Source organism: Desmodus rotundus, chromosome 3 (assembly GCF_022682495.2).
Source record: "Desmodus rotundus isolate HL8 chromosome 3, HLdesRot8A.1, whole genome shotgun sequence".
In the NCBI taxonomy this organism is placed as follows: domain Eukaryota; kingdom Metazoa; phylum Chordata; class Mammalia; order Chiroptera; family Phyllostomidae; genus Desmodus; species Desmodus rotundus.
In genome coordinates, this window is record NC_071389.1 from 81,152,141 (window position 1) to 81,161,637 (window position 9,497).

At 38.3% G+C, this 9,497-nt stretch overlaps 1 pseudogene; it reads right to left on the reverse strand.

The window, feature by feature from the left end:
• Positions 1-7,542: 7,542 nt before the first annotated feature.
• Positions 7,543-9,294, reverse strand: LOC112309238 (UBX domain-containing protein 6 pseudogene; annotated as a pseudogene).
• Between the last annotated feature and the right edge of the window lie 203 nt (positions 9,295-9,497).

Here is a 9,497-nt window from a genome sequence, read left to right on the forward strand (position 1 = left end):
AGGTTAGTCACATTCCTGCCAGAAATCAGGAAACACCCTAAATGAATGCTAAAGGCCTTTTTCTATCCTGTGCCCTTGAGTATAAAATAAACAATTCACAAACAGTTCCTGGTTTATTTCTTACACACAAGTGAGGAAACACCCATATGTCTTAGCCATCCTGTTAAATGTCCCAATAGGGCCCAGAATAAAGCTTTTACAATCAATTAGGTTATACAATGATATTGATCCTTTGAGAAAAACATTATCAAGGACATTTTTCTCTATTATCTTTCTTTCTTGCTGAACAGTACTATGTAATAAAGTCACATCGCATAGACAACCTAATTTCATCTTGTTACACATTTCAGCAGTTCTAAATCCTGGATGGTTGGGTAAGTTCAATAGATCCACTATATGGAAAATATGGTTTAAGCACTGGCTCCAACACTTACTAGCTCTAAAGTGGGAGAAATAATAGTATCTCTCCAGATAGTAATAATCAACACAAAACTTATTCCTCATGCCAGGCGTTGTGCCAAGTATAATACTATATATTAGCTCATTTAATTTTTACAAGGATAGGTTGAAATTTTACAACACTTCAACTTTTTTTTCAAATATATGTGCAACCATATTTTTGCTGGAATCTTGCTTGTACACACACAGAGAAAGGGAGAGATAAGAGCAGTGTTAGTTGTTTTTGGAAGGAGAAAATAAAATTCAATTGGAAGAAATGATAGAAGTAAAAGGAAGAAAGAGCCATGCGTACTATTCTAAAATATGCACTGCGCTGAAATTTACATGTTGAAAAGTTTCTCAGAACACCTATTAACGCCAAGAAATATTTCCATGACAGTAAATCAGAGAAACAAGGTAAAGAGGATTTTCGTTCTGTGAAAGCTCTAATTCTATAAATAATGTTGCAAAATGACATTGGAAATCCACATTCTAAATGTAGTTAGTCTACCTACCAAAATTAAAAGCATTCCAAATTGCCCACATTAACAGTTTAAAAAGCTGAAATTTCTGGGACTAGAAAATATAAAGATATCTCCTGTTTTGTCTCCTCAGTAACATATGGTACACCTAGGATACCAGGCTTCTGCTATGGGGCTGCTGAGGGATCAAGCTCTGCCCAGAAAGGAGACAGAGCTGCTCTGTAATGGTAGTGGGGTATAATCTCTATCCTCGGTCATTGAGCATCAGGGGCATTTTGAGAAGGAAGGACAGGCAGATAACTACTAGTGCTTCTAGCTCCATTTTCCACTTCATTCTTAGGCGCTCCCTCCACCTATGCTTTCAAACCACCTACCTTCCGAATTCTCCCAGCTATCGCCACCCTCCTTGTTTGTTATCTCAAATCTTAAAAAGAGAATACATAATGACATTTGAACTCTAATAATTTATACTTTGATGCCTGAATATGAGCATAAGAAGAAAAGTACTCTGCTAAAATCATACTCACATACAAACGCTCACACAAAACACTGTACTTGGCTACATACAAGACTCAGTTTGCCCCTAAAAACTGGTGTCTAAAATTTACCCTATATCCAATCCAATCATATTATGGATGGAATTCCAAACATAAAACATAAAATAGTGCCCGTGAATTTATGATACACAACCCACACAAGATTCAGTTCTTAAAGTATTTAATTGTTGAGCTAAACATAAGAAAACATGCCAAGAACATGCAGAGGCATGCCAAGAACAAAATGATGAAAATGGTATTTCACTGTATTTTAATTAGCATTTTTCTGACTTTAACTGAGGCTACACATTTTTATTCATGTGTTTATGAATATTTGGACTACTTTTTCTAGAGACTTTTGCACACTTTTTTCTTTTGTATACTTCATCTTTGAGAAAATTGTATACAGGAGTTTACATATATTTAATAACTTAGGCATTGTTGATGTGTTTTCCAGTTTGTCGATTTACTTTTAACTTTAACAAAAAATTTCTTTGTCATGCAGAAGTTTCTATTGTCAGTATTTCCTTTTAATGGTACCTGCCTTTTACCATGCTTTAAAAAGTTTTCCCCACTAGCGATACTTATACCTGACAAAATATAGACATTAAGTAGACATTAAAACAAAGGCCATATAGTGAAAGACAAAGAAGGATATTATATAACAATAAAGGAAACAAGAAGATATAACCCTTGTAAATATTAATGGGCCCAACATTGAAGCGCCTAAATATGTAAAGCAAATTTTGCTGGACATAAAGGGAGAGACTGACAGCAATACAGTCATAGTAAGGGATTTTAACACCTCATTGACATCGATGGATGGATCTTTGAGACAGAAAATCATTAAGGGAACAGTGGCCTTAAATGACACACTAGATTGGATGGATTTAATTGGTATCTTCAGAGCATTTCATCCCAAAGCTGCAGAATATACATTCTTTTCAAGTGAACATGGAACATTTTCTAGGATAGAACACATGTCAGGACACAAAACAAGTCTCAGTAAATTTAATAATATTGAAACCATATCAAGCATCTCCTCTGACCATAATGGTATGAAACTAGAAACCAATCACAAGAAAAAAAAACTGAAAAACACACAAAGACATGGAGGCTACATAACATGTTACTAAACTATGAATGGGGCAACAATGAGGTCAAGGAAGAAATCGAAAGATGCCTTGAGACAAATGAAAATGAGAATACAACAACCCAAAATTTATGGGGCACAGCCAAACAGTCCTAAGAGGGAAATTCTTAGTATTATAGTCCCATCTCAAGAAACAAGAAAAAATTCAAATAAATAATCTAACTTTACACTTACAGGAACTTGAAAAAGAACAAAAAACAAAGCCCAAAGAGAGTAGAAGGAAGGAATTAATAAAGATCAAAACAAAAATAAATGAAATACTCTTAAAAAATACAAAATATCAATGAAACCAAGAGCTGGTTCTTTGAAAAGATAAACATGATTGACAAACCTTTAACCAGATTCATTAAGAAAAAAAGAGAGAGGGCTCAAATAAATAAAATCAGAAATGAAAAAGGAGAACTAACAGCTGACACCAAAAAAAAATACAAAGGATTGTAAGAAAATATTATAAACAACTATATGCCAACAAATTGGGCAATCTAGATGAAATCAATAAATTCCTAGAAACATATGCACAACTTTCCAAGACTGAATCAGACAGAATCAGAGAATCGCAATAGATAGATTTCACCCAGTGAAATTGAAGCAGTAATCAAAAAACTTCCAACAAACCAAAGTCCTGGACCATATGCCTTCACGGGTGAATTTTATAAAACATTCAAAGAACTAACACCTATCTTTCTCAAACTGTTCCCGAAAAATTCAAGAAGGGGGCAGATTCCCAAGCTCATTTTATGAGGCCAGCACAATCCTAATTCCAAAACCAGATAAGGATACTACAGAGAAAAAAATACTATAGGCCAGTATCCCTGATGAATATAGGTGCTAAAATCCTCAACAAAATATTAGCAAACCAGATCTAATAATACATTAAAAAGATCACACACTATGATCAAGTGAGATTTATTTGGGGAAATGCAAGGTGAATACAGTAACTGTAAACCAATAAATATAATACACCACATAAACAAAATGAAGGATAAAAACAACATAATTATATCAATAGATGCAGAAAAAGAATTTGATAAAATCCAACCCCCATCTATGATAAAAACTTTTAGCAAAGGGGAAATGGTGGGAACATACCTCAACATAATAAAGGCCATATATGACAAACCCACAATCAACATCATACTTAATGGGCAAAAACTACAAATGTTTCCCTTAAGATTGGGAACAAGATAAGTATGTCTGCTTTTACCACTCTTATTCAGCATAGTACTGGAAGTCCTAGCCACAGCAATCAGATTAGAAGAAGAAACAAAAGACATCGAATTGGAAAGGAATAAGTAAAACTATCACCATTTGCATATGACATACTACTCTACATAGAGAACCTTAAAGATTCCACCTAAAAAACTATTAGAACTGATCAATGAATTCAGTAAAATAGCAGGAGACAGTAAAAATATTCAGAAATCAGTTGCACTTTTTATACATCAATAATGAACTATCAAATAGGGAAACTAAGAAAACAATGTCATTCGCAATTGCTTAAAAAAATGAAGTATCTAGGTATAAATTTAACAAAGGATGTAAAAGAAATGTGTTCAGAAAATTATAAGACATTGAAGAAAGAAATGGAAGAAGATACAAATAAGTGGAAGAATATACTGTGTTTGTTGATAGGAAGAATTAGCATCATCAAAATGTTCCTACTACCCAAAGCAATCTGTAGATCCAACGCAATTCTTATCAAGATACCAATGGTGTACTTCACAAAACTAAAACAAATTATTCAAAATATTTATATGAAACCACAAAAGACCTCAAAAACTACAGAAATCTTGAGAAAGAAGAACAAAGATGGAGGAATCATGCTACCTTATCTCAAACTATACTACAAATCCATACTAATCAAAACATCAGGGTACTGACATAAAAACAGACATATAGATCAACGGACCAGAATAGAGAGCCCAAAAATAAACTTACACCTTATAGCCAATTAATATTTGACAAATGAGGCAAAAACACACAATGGGGTAAAGATAGTCTATTCCATAAACAGTGTTTAGAAAATTGGACAGATATATACAAATGAAGCTAAGCCACCTTCTTACACAAGAATAAATTCAAAATGGATTAAAGATTTAAATGTTAGACTCAAAACCATTAAAATCATAGAAGAAAACATAGGCAGTAAAATCTCAGGCATTTCTCATAGCAATATTTTTTCTGGTATATCACCTTGGGCAAGAAAAACAAAAGAAAAAAAAATAAACAAATGGGATGACATCAAACTAAAAAGGTTTTGCACAGCAAAGGAAACCATTGACAAAATGAAAAGACAACCCACTGAATGGAAGAATATATTTACCAATGATACATCTCATAATGAGTTAATATCCAAAATTTATAAAGAACTTATAAAACTCAACACCAAAAAAAAAAAGAAAACAATTAAAAAACTGGCAAATGACCTAAATAGACAGTTCTCCAAAGAGGACCTACAGATGGTGAATGGATATATGAAAAGATACTCAACATCACTAATCATCAGAGAAATACAAATTAAAGCCACAGTGAGATATCGCCTCACACCCATCAGAATTGCTATCACCAATAAATCAACAAACAACTAGTGTTGGTAAGGATGTGGAGAAAAGGGAACCCTTGCTCACTGTTGGTGGGAATGCAGACTGGTGTAGCCGCTGTGGAAAGCAGTATAGAGTTATCTCAAAAAAATTAAAAATTTTGCTTTATGACCCAGAAATTTCTCTTCTAAGAATTTATCAGAAGAAACCCAAACACTAATTTGAAAGAATATATGCACCCCTATGTTCATTGCATCATTATTTACAATAGCCAAGATTTGGAAGAAGCCCAAGTGTTCATCAGTGGATGATGGAATAAAAAGCTGTGGTACACCAGCTGTAAAAACAAAAGGAACTCTTACCCTTGATGGATGGACCTGGACAGCATTATGCTAAGTGAAATAAGCCAGCTAGCCAGGGAAAGACAAGTACCATATACGTTCACTCATATGTGGAATCTAATGAACAAAACAAACTAACAAACAAAATAGAACAGACTCACAGATACAGAGAACAGATTGGCACCTGTCAGAGGGGTGAAGGGTTACAGGGCTGGGTGAAAAAGGTGAAGGGATTAAACAACAACCAAAAAAACCTCATAGACCCAGACAATAGTATGGTGTTTACAAGGGAAGGGGGAGGTAATAGAGGGTATGGGGGGATAAATGGTGATGGAAAGAGACTTGACTTGGGTGGTGAACATGCAATACAATATATAGATGATGTATTATAGAATTGCACACCTGAAACCTGTATAATTTTATAAACTGATGTCACCCTAATAAAGTCAATAAAACAGGAATAATACAAATAATAAAAAGCCTTCCTCTCTCTCAGGTTTGATGTTTAATTAATTTATTTATTTTTAAATTAAATTATTGGGATGACATTGGTTAATAAGATTATATAGGTTTCAAGTGTACATTTTTATGATACATGATCTGTATATTTGACCCAAATTCCAATCATCCTCCATCACCATATATTTGGAACCCCTTTATCCTTTACTATACCTCACCTCCCTTCCTTCTGGTAACCATCATACTGTTGTTGGTGTTTATGAGTTTTGTTTGTTTTTATTTATTTGTTACTTTCAGTTTTATATCCCACATATGAGTGAAATCATATGGTTTTCAACTTATGTGATCTCAGATTTGATTTAAAAAAATTTTTATTGTTGTTCAGTTACAGTTGTCTCCACTTTGCTGCACTGCTCTTCCCTGACCTGCCCACCTACCTCTCACATTCAATCCTCCACCCCCATTGTCCTTGTCCTTGGGTCCTTTATATGTGTTCCTTGACTTGACCCTTCCCCCTTCTTTCCCTCATGATTCCCCCTCTCTGGTCACTGTCAGTTTGTTCTTTATTTCCATGTCTCTGGTTCTATTTCGCTCACTTGTTTGTTTTGTTGATTAGCTTTCACCTATAGGTAAGATCATATGGTATTTGTCTTTTACTGCCTGGCTTATTTCAGTTAGCATAATATCCTCTAGTTCCATCCATACTATTGTGTAGGATAAGAGCTCCTTCTTTCTTTCTCCTGTATAGTATTCCATTGTGTAAATGTACCACAAGTTCTCTGATCTTTTCTAGAAATTATATGAGTTTTGGTTTATACCTTTGGTACACTGGGAATTTTTTTAATGTAAGAAGTTTGGAAGGTATCCATTTTTTTCCCAGATGGCTACTCAAGTTGTCCAAAAACATTCATTACATAATCCATCATTTTCCCACTGACCTAAAAGTCCAACTTTGTTATGTACAAAATGTGTAAATATACTTGGACTTATTTCTGATATTTCATTATTATTCCACCCATTTGTTTGTTCATGTGTCAGTACCATACTTTTTTATTATCTTAAGCTATAAAACATGCTTTAGTATCTGCTAAGATAGTTCTCCCTTTTATATTTTTTCTTTTCAATTTTTTTGACTAGTCAAAGGGCCTGTTTATTTGGGTTCAGAATTTAGAGTTACAGAATTGTGTCTTGACAGGCCCAGCATCTCCATCCTATGCCAGTATGCCAACAACCCCACAGCACAACCCCCGGGGCCAGCCACGTTGCCTGGGCCACAGCATGTGGGGCCTGGGCCTGTGCTTCAGGCCCACAGTCCTGCCCAGGGTGACCTTGGGTCTAATCAGGTTAATAGCCCCTGGACAAGGCTTTGATCTCATGCTACCAAGGACAACACAGCAACTGTCCCCTGAAAGCCCTCTGGGTGGCGGTCACAGGCCAACCAGTGAGTCTTCCCTACCAGTGGGCTGGGCAAACAGACCCAGAGGAGGCTGGGAGGCCTTGGAGTGGAGGAGGAATGGGGACATGAGCTGTGGTGGAGGGAGGAAAAGAGCATGAGAGAGACCCATGGGGGTTAAAGCCAACCCTGCTTTTATTTCAAGAGAGCTTCTTGATGGCCAACAGGAGCTGGAGTTTCAGGATCCATGAGCCTGGCTCCTCCCCTGCGGCTTTGATGTCCTCTAGCACTGCGTGCCCCACAAGAAGGTCAGGAGGACTGAGGGCCCCAGGCCACACTCATTGAAGGCCAATTTCTCATCCTCTGACCACTTCCACCCATCAGAGGCCAGCAGCTCAAAGGGCAGTCAGTCGCTCTGCAAGGCCTTCAGGACAAAGCTATAGAGTGCTGCCACCTGCTGCCCTGCGTAGAAGGTCCCCTGCAGCCATCCAGGAGAGGAACGTGGCGGTGTCTAAGTGTACTGGCACATCTTTCTCTGCTCCTCTTCCTCCTGCACGGCCGTGGGTCACAGCATGCTCCGCCACTCCACCACCTCGGACCTGAGCCTCTGCTCTCATCTGACCTCCTTGGGCATGAGGTTAAAAAAGTCAGAGGGCAGGTCGAACTCTGGACAGGCCAGGGCGAGGGTCGGAAGACCCGCAGCTAGCGGGCGAGACCAGTGTGGCCACGCAGACCAGGCCGGCACACAGCCACTGCTCCTTGCGCCTGTCCAGGCTGTGGGGCTGGGCCAGGGTGGCCTCACTCGGCATGCAGGCAGAACTCTTGCAGACCCTCCTGACCTGGAACTGGCAACAATGCCTCCTGGAAGTCAGTGGCCTCAAAAAACTCGTAGGTCCCTTCCAGGCAGTTAATGTGCTCCTGGAACGTCGTGTTCTGCCGCTTGATCTTCCTGCACTTCTCCTGCTCAGGGTGCAGGGGGATTTTGTCCAGATATTTTGCGATGGTGTCCGTGAGCGGCTGCACCCTGTTCCGATCTTTACTGAACATGTGCATCTTCATGATGAAGGCAGATACCGGGTCCGTGGAGAAGTGTGAGACAACGGCTTCTTTGATTCGGGTGTCCCGCGGTACCTCCTCAGGATGGCCTGTGTGAGCGGGCAGGTGAATGCACTCCAGGCTCTGTCGGATGAGTCGAGCCTTCCTCTTCGGACTCAGGGGAAGTCCGGCTTCTGATGGAGCCCGGCCAGGGCGCTGTGGCTGCCATCCGTGCCTAATCGGTCGGTCCCCGGCAGGGCTGCTGGAGCCCCGACTGGCTGGTCTTCTCTTTGGGGGCCTTTTCCCTCACTGACTCTGTGAGCTTCTATCCGGGCACCTCGCTCTTAAGCCTGATGTCAGCCTTGATCTCTTGGAAGAATTTCTTCCTGGTGGCCTGAGGCCCGACCGGGCAGCGGTGGGGCGGAGGCGGGGTGGAGGGGATGGTGACTCAGGGCCCAGTCAGGGAAGGGTCAGTAGAAGCCAACAACCGGCTCAATTTTTGTCTGACTAATCTTCAACATGTATGATTCCAGAGGAACCCTAAAATGAGCTTTCTAATTTTAAAAATATTACAGATGTATTTTCATTGGAATCATGCTAAATTTATAAATATATCTATAGAAATGAAGTTTTAATCTCTTATTTTATTAAGGATTTTGATTTTGATTTTGATACATTATTGAATGTATTTTTAGCATCTATGAAAATGGCCATGTGATTCTTCCTTTGGTTCTGTACACTTGGGAATTATATTAGTATACTTCCTGATAAATTTTATTTGAATTCCTGGAATTAATGCCGTCTGGTCATGATCTCTGGTTCTTTTATTATGCTCCTGAATTCCACACCTTAACCTCTTACTAGAATTGTGTCATCAGTGCTGTAAGACTGATCTGTACTTTTCTCTTTCGAGTCATGTTTAGTTTAGGTATTCTTTCCCTAATTTACATCATGTTTGCTTTATACAGAATTCTTAGAAACTCTCTATTTGGATTTCTCTTTTCTTTAAATGTTTGGTGGAATGTAAACAACCAATGTCGTTGACATTTTGGGGCAGCAGCTTTTTGTCAATGTTTTCTAGTTACTATTTTTTCCTATGGCAATTGGTCCATTTAGATAT